This window comes from Schistocerca gregaria, chromosome 6 (assembly GCF_023897955.1).
Source record: "Schistocerca gregaria isolate iqSchGreg1 chromosome 6, iqSchGreg1.2, whole genome shotgun sequence".
Classification (NCBI taxonomy): Eukaryota; Metazoa; Arthropoda; class Insecta; order Orthoptera; family Acrididae; genus Schistocerca; species Schistocerca gregaria.
This window is the reverse complement of record NC_064925.1, coordinates 512,482,843-512,494,293: the sequence shown is the minus strand read 5'-3', so window position 1 is coordinate 512,494,293 and position 11,451 is coordinate 512,482,843.

Below are 11,451 nucleotides of genomic sequence, written 5' to 3'. Positions count from 1 at the left end.
TTTACTGGGCGATGGCTCATACGCTCTGTTGCATCTGTCACAGTTTAAAATTGATTGTCACAGCTTTGAAATCGATTATTTTCCTCGTATCATTATTTTACTTTTCATTTAATATCCAATCAGCAAATTAATATTCAACCTATCATGCTTCCAAGTTTACAGCTGAAGTTTTGGCATTCACCTCTCTTCAGAATCTGATCGCAAGCCACAGCCGATGTAAGACACCATGTCTCTCTTTGGCCGTTCTTGGTGGAGCCGTTGGGAATAAGTTTTCCTGCACACACAAACGTCGTAGTGCGACCAGTATGAGCTGGCTTCGTATATAAACTTGGAGCAGGTCACGCATGTTTCTTATTAGAAACCCCGAACTATGAATTTAATCATTCTAGCTTCTCTCAATGCGCGTCGCAATATTGCCAAATTAAGTGTAAGACTCAATGTTCCATTTCAGAACACATGGTAATATAGTGCTATCACAGTGCATCTACAACTCCGCCATATTTATTGTTAAAGAAACTATAACACCGATTAATTTACGTCAAGATGTGCTCCCTTAATTTGCAGTTACCTTCAGGGAACCAGAGACACTCACTCGTCGCTATACACTTATTTATGTAACCGCTCAAGAACTAGGCAACTAAGAAATACTTACAGGACATAACTACATTGGTACACAGAAATAACTTGATCAACACTGTGGGTTTAAAAAGTGTGAACACAAGTAATGGAGTAGGAAGGAGAAAGTAAGAGGAATGGAAGCGTCAGCTTCACTGTTTGGTACGTCAGTTCTTTACGGGAATGTTATGACGTTGAGGAAAAGAACTGCTTTAACATTTTTTTAAAAAATGCAATTTTGTATAGAGTACAAGGTGACTTTTTCAGAAGCGGACAGTAGTGACAAAGAAAGGATTAGAGAATGTTCTCTTTTCATGCGTGGGCATTGCTTGGACTCTATTTAAGTGACACCTTTTGTTAAGATACTGATCGAATGACAGGTACTGTGGCGCATGATTACTCAGGAGGTGAAGTACAAACAGCGTCTGGAAGTAACGCGGCTTCTGGCCTTGTAAGCTGGCGAAGGTATAACACTTGCTTACCATTATAGCCTCCACTGTTTTGAGGCAGGACGTCTTAACATTAGAACTATCTGCAGGAACGTTACCGAATGTCAGTTCTTTCATTTTGACTAAGACGTAACAGGTCTTAACTGAACATACATTGCTTCGGAACTTCGAATAAACTAATACCGCGAATTAGAACACTGGTTTTCTACAATCGTAGGCCAATGGTAGACTTAGATTTGCGAATGACACACAGATGTGTACTTCTTGCTATTTTAGTAGACTCACGGAATAAAACAAGAAACTACTACTACTGGTACGAAGTACCCTTCGCCACGTACTGTGAAATGGGTTGTGCAGTATCCGGAGTGCCCTTCTAAGAATGGTCAGGTGCATTTTCTTCTAATGTTATGGCAAATACTAGCAATTTGGTTTTTGCAAGGTGTAGCTAGAGCAAACCCAAACAACTGTTGTCCATAATGAGTATCACGTGACGAACAGTGTCGACAGAGAACTTCGGTTTCCCTTCCATTACAAGCAAAATAATTTATGAAGCCCAGTTTTACGTGCCCATTCGACAGAGCGGCCTCAAATTATTTTAGTGCGACGTTACTCTTATCGACACTTATTTTTAGGGAGAGTGAAACACGAAGGATAGCCACTAGTCCAGCAGCGAATGAACAGCACTGGTGCATAGGGGTAGAAGCTAGCGCGAACCAAGACGATGCTGTCGTTGCTGAAATATTGGTTTTTCTTCATGTTTCACTGTCCCTGTTAATACGTATCGGTAAGACGTAGTCGGACTAGAATAATTTGGGACCGCTTAATCGAAAGGGGGCAACGGCTTTGCCACATTGGTAACACCGGTTCCCATCATATCTCCGAAATGCTGTCGTGCGTGGCCGGCACTTGGGCTGGTGACCGTCCGGGCCGTCATGCGATGTTGTCACTTTATGGGGTTCACTTAGTCTCGTGATGCCAATTGAGGAGCTACTTGTTCCAACAGTAGCGGCTCCAGTCAAAGAAAACCATGATAACAACTGGGAGAGCAGTGTGGTGACAACACCCCTCTCCTATCTCCATCCTCATCTGAGGATGAAACGGCGGTCGGATGGTCCCGATGGTCCACTTGTGGCCTGAAGACGGAGTGCTGTCTCCTTTTTATCGAAAGGGCACGTAAAATGTAGCTTCACAATTTATTTTCTTTCTAATGGGAAACAAACGGATGTTCTCCGTCGACACTGTGCATCGTATGAAAGATGCGATGAGGTATTGTTGTTAGGATTGACTCCAACTACTCACTGCAAAAACGAAACTGCAAATAAATTTTCCGCAATACCATTGAAAATACGCCTGACGACTTTTAGGAGATACTCTCGGTACACGTAGAAGTAGATATACTGCATTATCGAACTGGGGTCGTTTTATTATACGGCGTGGATACCGTCTGTGCACATAGCTGAAACCTCCTTAGTGTGAGGATAAATCAGTCTACAACCGCGCGAACACTACGGTCGCAGGTTCGAATCCTTCCTCGGGCATGGATGTGTGTGATGCCGTTAGGTTAGCTAGGTTTTAGTAGTTCTGAGTTCTAGGGGACTGATGACCTCAGATGTTAAGTCCCATAGTGCTCAGAGCCATTCGAACCGTTTGTGAGGATAAAAGTGTATGCAGACGACATTAGTTATACCACCCAGATAAAAATTTTACACATTTTTTTGAGAGTGCGTGAAAATTTCGCACACTTTTGTTTAAGAATAAGAAGTTCATTTTCTGATGGCAGTTATAGTTTCTTAACTTTGTATCTCTCATTAACTGCAGTATTTTGTGTATCCTTACAGTCCTTCGCCCTTTGTTTCAGGTGAGTGACCGTGTTGCCGATGGAGTTGTTCACTACCCTACATGTGAGTATCCATTGTTATTGTTCTGTTCTAAAGATCTTCTAAGCAATACAATAGAAGTAAAATTTAAGTGCAGAGTTTCTCCCCAACCATTCACCGACAGAGGCTTTATAAATACACCGGAACCAACACTCGTATTGTTTACTGTGTAGACAGGTAAGAGACTCACCACACAACCTTTATTAGTGATACTCGTATTGTACCGTAAAGGGTTACAAGGAAAATCAGGTTCGATTGTGACTGGCAGACCACAGCTCCGCAAAAATTCTTTATTTCAGTCGTTAATGAATTTACCGAACGTCGTGTGTATAATTACTGTTTCCTCAGAGAAATATTATATTGTTGGGAACTCTTCTGAAAATAATGAGGCTATTTGATACGTTTGGTTGACGTCCATTATGTATTTGTTTGCTTTGTCATTGTCCGTAGCAGCTGTTAGAATCAATTATTGTTAAGCTTACAGCAATGAAGGAGTCTTTTTCCCTCTTGGACGTGAATGGCTTTTATTTATAACACAGCTTCTGTCGTCATTGGTCTTGTTACCTCTTGTTCACATATTCTGCTATTGGCTTAGTTGTTAGCAGAGACTGCGGTCGAAAGAAACTTCGTTACACATTCACTTTTGGCAGGTTTCATCTTTCTTGAACCCACTTTTTCTTACGCTGAATTGGTATTTTTCCTCTTCGACTCACTTTTGTAAAACTTCACAAAAGAGATAGTACTAAAGTCACAGGTGGACTTCATGCAGATCAGTGTTTTGATGTTTATTTATATATTATTTCACTTTTGTATTGAACTCATCGCATTCGTGACAGGCGAATTTTTTTTGTTACGTTTTATTTCAGTGCATCAATTTTGTCAACATGTCCTGTATGCAAAATGTTGTAAGTGACACTAACCAGGAAGTTCCGTTTTCATGTATATTCAATTACTTTCATTCGGTGTATAATTTACACGTGTCTTAAGCCTTGGAGCATACTCAGGAGTTTTACGTTTTAGAAATATATATCTCTAAGTAACGTTACAGTAACTTACCTATCAGACACCTGCTATCGTAGTGTCCTGTCCCATCGATGGAATAAGATAATAGTCCTAACAGGAGACTGTAGCAACCTTTAACACCTCATAGTAAATGTAATGATATCCTGTACTGTAGTGAATAATATAAAAAGAGAGCGGATACTGCTCTCGAAGACTTGATGCTGTAAAAACTGACTGAGGATTTCGATGCCTTTACTTTGAGACGTTCTCTGTTTCCCGACAGATAGCGATATTGGTTCCGTTTGTTTGACATGACATTTCCGGGACTTTAATGAAAATTGTAATGAAAGGCTTCTGGTCAAATATAATATAGCGCAGTTGTTTACACGGCCGCAGTAGGGATTAAATATTTTCATTTCACCTCTTTCGTTCTCTGTCAGAACGCTGCCTCTGTAAGAATTCAGATAGCTATCGTATTCGCTTCAGTACCGACGAACGTGCCTGCAATTTTTCTTGTAATAGGGGTCATTTCTCTAATAAAATGTTTATGGCTAAAACTTGTAGATTCCACGACGATGCATTTTCACAGTAGCATTAAGCGAGATGTGCAATGCACTTGCAAATGTAAAAATGTTCTCCACCGAATCATAACAGCGCAATTAACGTGTTCCTAATTTGCTTCTCTATGAATTAAGTAACTCATTGTCTATAGGGCGAAAAGTCTGTAAGATCTATAATATACTGTACAAATTGATTTGCGCTTGTTCTAGTCAGAAATTTTTATCTTTTGCCACATATATCGATTAAATTTCTTTTTAAAGTCACACAGAATTCACATACAATCTGAAATGCTTGAAGCACCATTTTTAAAAAGAAAACTTATTTTTCGAGTACCTTTTCCTTAATGTCACATATATTTCCAAATCATGTCAATTTTACATCTAAAACATCACTCCTGCCGAAGTTATTTTTACGGTCCGAGTCGAGTAAGTTTGGCATCTGATATAAAGTCACAATATCTCCAGTAAGTTTTCGTTGGACCACATACTTCCTGCGATGTCCATCAGTATAAGGGCATCTTAAGAAATTTCAGAATTTTGTTTCCTGGACAGATCGCCGAAACGGTGAAGTGCTTTTCGTAACATAAATCTTTCTGCAGTATTAAGATATCATCTGCATGCATTTGGATATTTTGAATTATTTCTTTTGATATTCTGGTACATTAGTTTAAGTGCTGTAACAAATCTTTGATAGTAATATTTATATTGATGATGAGAGTGTGCGCTGTTCAACACCCTTGTCGCTTTCCTCTGTTTAAAAATCAGCAGTCTTTCTTATCAGACTTTTGTCACAAAATTTAATAACTTAAAAGCCATTTTCATAGACCTTTCCAATCTATTATGATATCAGTTGTTTTTGATTTTGTCCAAATTTGGTTTCTGTTGGCGTTATCAAATGTTTTTGTAGTGTATGTAAATGCAGGATAATGAGGAACATGTGAAATCATCTCAAGCGGTCATCGTTGAAAGGGAATGTAAAAAGAAAATCATCAGGCACCTCGACCACCTAATTTTACGGCCGATCTAAAATACTAAAGAGGGAACACTCAATGGCCCATAGTGAGAACAACTGAATCAACTTCTTAGATTAACTTAGCATCTGGCCGTCCTCCTTACACGTTTTTCGATGTTAAGCACCATATCAAGAATACGGCCATTTTCGTCAGCCAAACGATGTTGCTATTTCTTGATATCTGCCATAAAGGAAATGGGTGTCGCAGCCACAGTGTCTACCTTAAACCCTGCTACACAAACCGGTATCTGAACGCTACCATCTACCACCTCCTAGCACAGAAATGTTCTGTTCCGAGGGACCTGGTACATCGAGACCAAGCAATTTCAGAAGTGCCAAAACAAGTGAGTCACTTACGTAAGGAAAACGGCTACAACAAGTGACAAATTTTGAAAGCCATTTCACCAAACGCACGTAAGAAAAAAGATCCTGAGAATGACACACAGAAGCTTGCGTTTCTTCTCTTCTGTGACTCAGTAACAGGAACGATTATCTGGCTCCTAAATAGATCTAAAATCCACTGCGTTTTCAGGCCTCAAACAAAAACAACTTATCAGACCAGTGAATGACGAAGCAGACCTCGTGTGGCCTAAATACACAAAATACTAAGAGAATGGGGACAGTACTACGTCTGATCAGTGCCACGTAGAACGCGAGAGATGATTTCGTCTACGTCATCCTGAGAAATTAGCATCAGCAGAACACTCACTGGGAAGCGGGCGCCGAATTATACTCTGAACGTCATATATGTTATTATGCAGCTAAACGGTTTCTAGGATAACGTTTAACAAGACTGGATCAAGACAACAATTTCTGAGAGTACCCTCAATGAAGACAGTGGTCTGCAGCTAAGAAGAGGCTGAGATCTGCCATCAAAAAGTCGAAGCAGGCGTGGCTCTGTTGCAAACAAAACATTACCCTATATGGCGCTGGACTTGGCTTCAGTCCCGTTATATTTAGTAGCGTAGCTATCTGTGGACAACAGCAGTATGCACACGGAAGTCACCTCTTGAAAATGAAAAGGCTACCCACCCGAAGGCATCCCTGGCTAGCCGCGCTGTCTACCACGCTGCTTCCCGATCAGGTAGGCGTGCCGATCCCCGGCATGAATCCGCCCGGCGGATTAATGTCGAGATCCGGTGTGCTTGCGAGCCTGTGGATGGTTTCTAAGGTGGTTTTCCATCTGCCTCGGCGAATGTGGGTTGGTTCCCCTTATTCCTCATCAGATCCACTATGTCGGCAACTGCTCTGAAAGCACTGTCTCCACGTACATCTACACCATAATTACTCTACTCTATAAGACAAACATTTGCGATTCCACTTGTCTGGTATGAAACGTTTCGATGGACGGGGGGGGGGGGGGTTCAGTTTGGGGCGGTGGTGGGGTGGATGGACTGCTGTGGCCTGTTGCGGGGTTGTAAACCACTAGGTCGCCACTTCTATACACAATACGCCCGCGTGCGCTCACACACCCACCCACACACACACACACACACACACACACACACACACACACACACACACACACACACACACACACACACACACACACACTAATTCACATGTGTTTTTAATAACTTAAAGCTGCTGAAAGCTCGAGAAAATTAAATGTATACATGCCTTCTTACATTTTTATGCTCCCATTGGAATGGAATCAAATTTACCAGATTTATAAATTTTCCTCTTCTGTACCTGCTGCTATCACATTTGTGGCAACACAGTAGCTATTACTGTGTTGATGTGATTACAAATTTCTGCCTATCACTGACATCGATGTCTAATTAACAACATTTGTTTGTAGGCTGTATCTTATTATTTTCTCAGCAATGTTGCTAATTACTTTAAGTACGTTCTTATTATTTCTAAATCTTGATATAAATGTTATACATAAAGTCTGATATTTAGTTTTACGGTATCTTCGGTGACCTTGTTCCTGATCCTCATTCATCTTTCCTATTTTACGCTTATATTACTTCCTTTGCAATGAGTAACATCCTATCACTGTATCTCAAAACTGTTTTCAGTAATTTCCCCCCCCCCCCTCCCCCCCCCCCCCCCCCCCCCCGCCGTCCCAACGTATCATTTTTCAGTCTTTGCCGTGCAGTTGTTATGAGCTTTCTTTTGGCAAAACTGCACTCTGCATAATACTGTCAAAGCTTTATGATATTCTTTTCTTTGTTTCAACGTCCACACATAGGTCTGAGTCCAAGTCACGTTATATACGACCCATACAATTCTGATTTGAAATCTCAGCTTTAAATTTATTGGGAGACGATCTATCGTTCACAAATAATGTATTTTGTGTGGTATATAAATATCATTTTTCCGGGCCATGTGTGTGTTAGTTTCGCAAGTTAAATATCTTAAATACTCTTGTTTATCATTGCAATGATCGGACTACATCATCGAGGATCTCATCCAAGACCCCCATAGTATCTAAGGTACAGATAAAAGTGGAGCAGTGTTAGCACACCGGATTCGCATTCGAGAGTACGACCGTTCTAATCGTCATCTAGCTACCCGATTTAAGTTTTCTGTGATTTCCTTAAATAACTCAAAGCAAATGCGTGTAACCGAATCCCTTCGTCAACCTTCGCCAATTCCAGCTCTTCGTTGTCGATAGGATATAACATTTTTTGGAGGACTGGTGACCTTAGCTGTTTAGTCCCCCTTAAACATCTCAACAACCACCACCACCACCTAACATTTTCTAGGAGCTAAACATGTACATAGTTCTTTACTCTTGAACAAACTAATCTGTAAGCAACACAGAAACAAGGGATGATCAACTAACATTCAGCCATCAACTCCGCGCAACACACAAATTATTGCAGTACATCTCAGCTGTGCAGATTCACCTCATTTAATCTGATTATTTATCTTCAGCCAAACAATGAGACAAAATCTCATCTATTAGGCCACGAAACAGATTGTAATTGTTCTACGTGACGTTCACCTACATTGTAAGAGTAATCGGACTAAGATGGTTGTGCCGTAGATGTACATGTGTGTACATTGTTGATAATATAATGTTTTTGTAGTGACCCAGAAAAAGTGAACAATACCTGATTACCCAGTGTGTTTCCTGGGAAGTTCCTTTCATCAATCTTCTAAGCTAGGAGGGCGAGAAATCTCACTCTCTGCAGCAGACAAATATCACTCCTTTGTGACAAATTACGCGACTTATTCCTCAGCAGTTTTACCCTAAAACGTCTTTGGTGGACGGGGAGTAGTACATTGCCCTGAAACACCAGGAATGTCCTAGAAAAGTTCACGAGTAGTGCACTGGCTCAGTCATCATAGCTCACTTGTCTGGCTGCCCGCTTCTGCCACGCCATTGCATGATCTCTGACCGTTGTATGGGATCGTGGTGGTGGTTAGGGTGAAACAGGGGAGGGGGTGAAGATGAGTAACAGCGAATGCACCCCACTTAAATGGCAGTACAGATGCACTGCTTACGACTTGGTTTTGTATTTCATATTTCTCGAGAGACGAAGCAAATTTGTAGTATTGTGTAACAATGAAGACAGTAATACAATTTTATGTTGCACAAACAGCAGGCATACGAACGGACACAGATAGATGCTCAGATTATCCCATTCAGGTTGACATCTTAATCGTGACTTATTTAGTTTGATAATTGAAACAAGCCTTTCACATATGTACAGAGATCTGATTATTTTCTCACTTTTACAACCTCAATATGGGGATGTGTAAACACTTCCTGCTGGACAGTTTTAAAGTAAAAGAGTTTGGCTTTTAAACGGGAATTTCAATGCAGCTCAATCAGTCCCAACTGCACGTGCACCAGAGTACTTTCAACTGAAATTGTGAACACTCTCGAAAATAGCTAGAAAATAATTGTAAGATTAACAGTGTCTTCAGAACGCTTAGAAAGCTATCTTTGAAATCGTTTTAAGACTAGAATAAATTCTTCAAAACTCAGGTTTCTTTTAGCGAAATTGAAGTGGATGGTGTTTTTTGTCAGAATTAATCCCTTCCACATTGAGATTTTCTTTTTATATGCATCCCCATCAAATCAGAAGTAAGTTTTATCATCTTGCAGTGTATTACTGTGGGCAGTATGCCCTCAAGTCCACGTAAGACGTGAGGTCTTAAATCCGTTCCGGATGTTCTAAATTACGTTCCTGTTTTTCATTTTCTTTCATCACCTCAACAATACAGCGTTTAGAATCGTTCTAGCCATGGCCCTTGACTTAATCAAAGGTACTTCACAGTAATAAGTAAAGTTGCCGTACTCCTGCGTCGGCCGGTGTAGCCGTGCGGTTCTAGGCTCTTCAGTCTGGAACCGCGTGGCCGATAAGGTCGCAGGTTCGAATACTGCCTGAGGCATGGATGTGTGTGATGTCCTTAAGTTAGTTAGGTTTAAGTAGTTCTACGTTCTAGGGTATTGATGACCACAGATGTTAAGTCCCATAGTGCTCAGAGCCATTTGCACCATTCGTACTCCTGCTTAATTTCCATCGAAAAGTGTTGTGATTGGCAGTGCAGTACTGTATCTAGTGCCAGAAAATTTGCTATTAGTGCCACCAATGTCATCACGTACACCATGCCTCCAAATTCAGCAAAAGGTGCTTCTTGATGTACAGAATAATGAATCACGTCTGTCAATTTTATTTCTTGCTGTTTCGTAGCCTGCTAAATTTTTAAATTATTTCTGCGTAGTGTTGTAAAGTCATTCCATAGCAGATTTACAGTACCCGTCGATAATGTGACTAGATATCACATAATAGAGATGGAGAATTCTCATTCTTGTCTTATGTAGCTCCCATTTATTTTAAGGAACTTCGATGATAGTTTTCTTGATTGGCTCTTTCGTGCAAACAGCAACTGTACTTGTGAACTTCCTTTTAAGATGAATAGCGATAGGTAAATAGTTCTGGCACCACAGTTCTGCCGAACTGCGGAAAGTCTTGCTGGCCGAACGCTGCCTCACCGCAATGCTGAACAAAGTGCGATGTAGCGATTACTGCCGAGAAGTATAGAGCAATCTAATAGTCATGGGCGACTGGAATGCAGTTGTAGGGGAAGGAGTAGAAGAAAAGGTTACAGGAGAATATGGGCTTGGGACAAGGAATGAAAGAGGAGAAAGACTAATTGAGATCTGTAACAAGTGTCAGCTAGTAATAGCGAATACCCCGTTCAAGAATCACAAGAGGTGGTGGTATACTTGGAAAAGGCCGAGAGATCCGGGAAGATTTCAATTAGATTACATCATGGTCAGACAGAGATACTGAAATCAGATACTGGATTGTAAGGCGTACCCAGGAGCAATATGGACTCAGATCAGAATATACTAGTGATGAAGAATAGGCTGAAGTTCAAGAAATTAGTCAGGAAGAATCAATACGCAAAGAAGTGGGATACGGAAGTTCTAACGAATGACGAGATAGGTTTGAAGTTCTCTAACGCTATAGATACAGCAATAAGGAATAGCGCAGTAGGCAGTGCAGTTGAAGAGGAATGGACATCTCTAAAAAGGGCCATCACAGAAGTTGGGAAGGAAAACATAGGTACAAAGAAGGTAGCTGCAAAGAAACCATGGGTAACAGAAGAAATACTTCAGTTGATTGATGAAAAGAAGAAGTACAAACATGTTCCGGGAAAATCAGGAATACAGAAATACAAGTCGCTGAGGAATGAAATAAATAGGAAGTGCAGGGAAGATAAGACGAAATGGCTGCAGGAAAAATGTGAAGACATCGAAAAAGGTATGATTGTTGGAAGGACAGAGTCAGCATACAGGAAAGTCAAAACAACCTTTGGTGACATTAAAAGCAACGGTGGTAACATTAAGAGTGCAACTGGAATTCCACTGTTAAATCCAGAGGAGAGAGCAGATGGGTGGAAAGAACACATTGAAAGTCTCTATGAGGGTGAAGATTTGTCTGATGTGATAGAAGAAGAAACAGGAG